Source organism: Elephantulus edwardii, unplaced genomic scaffold, assembly GCF_000299155.1.
Source record: "Elephantulus edwardii isolate Elephantulus edwardi_28Jun2011 unplaced genomic scaffold, EleEdw1.0 scaffold00151, whole genome shotgun sequence".
NCBI classification, from domain to species: Eukaryota; Metazoa; Chordata; class Mammalia; order Macroscelidea; family Macroscelididae; genus Elephantulus; species Elephantulus edwardii.
Genome location: NW_006399901.1, coordinates 6,711,912 through 6,713,437, shown reverse-complemented (window position 1 = coordinate 6,713,437; position 1,526 = coordinate 6,711,912). Strand labels below are relative to the sequence as shown.

Genomic DNA, 1,526 nt, shown 5'->3' with positions numbered 1-1,526 from the left:
TGTCAATTGGTATACCATCTATTCCTGGGGCTTTATTTTTTGCTATTTCCTTCAAAGCAGCTTGAACTTCTTCCTTCATCACCATAGGCTCTTGCTCAAATGTTATTTCATTAAATTCTGTGATTACAGACTTTAAATGTTTAAAGGGAGAACCAGTTTAGTTTGAAATTAAAAAGAAAGCAACTGGCATTTGTTTCAGAGGTGCCATTGTTAACCTAGGAGCTCTAGTGGCTTAGTGCATAAAGCATTGGGCTGCTAATTGGTAGTTTGACTCTGCAAGCTTCTCCTCACGGAGTAAGACAGGTAATCTCCTCCTATAATGGTTCATAATCAGGGAGACCTTCCGGAGGACCACTGAGTCAGAACTGGTTCAGCAACATTGAGTTTGATTTTTTTTAGTTTTATTTTCTAATTTTTAGTTTTACTCACTAGTTTTCCTTCTTAGGAGCACTTCTCCACTGTCATTAGTTGTACCCTTGTTGGGTTTGTTCCTGCTTATAAAAATAAGACATTTTATTAAAACTGTAAAATATTTAATCAAGAAATATGTACCTTAAAAAATATGGGGGAATTGTATAACAATGAAATAATTTATTTTTCAAAGAGAAAAGCGAACTGAGGTATGTAGGGAGGAAAAATGTGCAACAATGAATGAAATCCATGTTCTCTATAAATGTTCATTAAAATCTCAGTTAAAAAAGCAAAAAAAAAAACCAACAAAAACTCCGTTTCAAATTATCTAAAGGTAGGAAGGAAGACAGAAATTAAAATAAGAACGTTGTCCAGGAATAAATGTAGTGAATTTGTCATAAAAAAAAAAATGAAAGAAACATGTACCTAAAATTAAGCTTCCTGTTAATACATGTCTGTTTGACGTTCCCCAGAGATAGTCATCATTAGCTGACAGCTTGGTGTATTTACCTCTTTATGAGCTTTATTCTGACCCATTACAGAATTTTATTTGATCAGTTCAACTGAGGCTATACCAGTTCTCAGCAAATTGATCAAATTATGGTGAAGGCGTAGTGATGCACGTACTCGTATGAATTTGACTTTTCAAAGTTGGCATGTTCTGACTTGGTAGTTCCTTTTCTAGGAATCCTTGAACATATATTTTATATCTAGCAGTACAAAGTGAAAACTAAACAGTGCCAAATCTCCACATAAAATGCACACACTGTGTCCATAGTATAGGAGCTGATAAACAGAGATGTTGTACCGTTTACAAAAACCATCTCACATATACATTATTTCATTGAAGTACAATAGTAGTGTCATCATTAGTTACATATGTGACTTATACACAGATACTGGAGCCCTGGTGGTGCAGTGCCTGATAACTGAAAGGTTGGCAGTTCAAACCCACCAGCCACTGTGTGGACAAAGATGTGACCATCTGCTCATCATAAAGATTTGTAGCCTGGTTGCATAGAGAAGTGTACTCGGGGTGGGGGGAAGGGATGGAGGAATTGTATACTAATGAAGGAATTTTTTTTTCTTTCTTTTTCTTTTCGGAGAGGGGAGCA

General features: G+C 35.6%; 1 protein-coding gene across 6 annotated transcripts in view; it reads left to right on the top strand.

The window, feature by feature from the left end:
- Positions 1 to 1,526, top strand: part of GIT2 (G protein-coupled receptor kinase interacting ArfGAP 2) — an 87,318-nt gene that overhangs the window by 50,520 nt on the left and 35,272 nt on the right. The window lies entirely within an intron of this gene.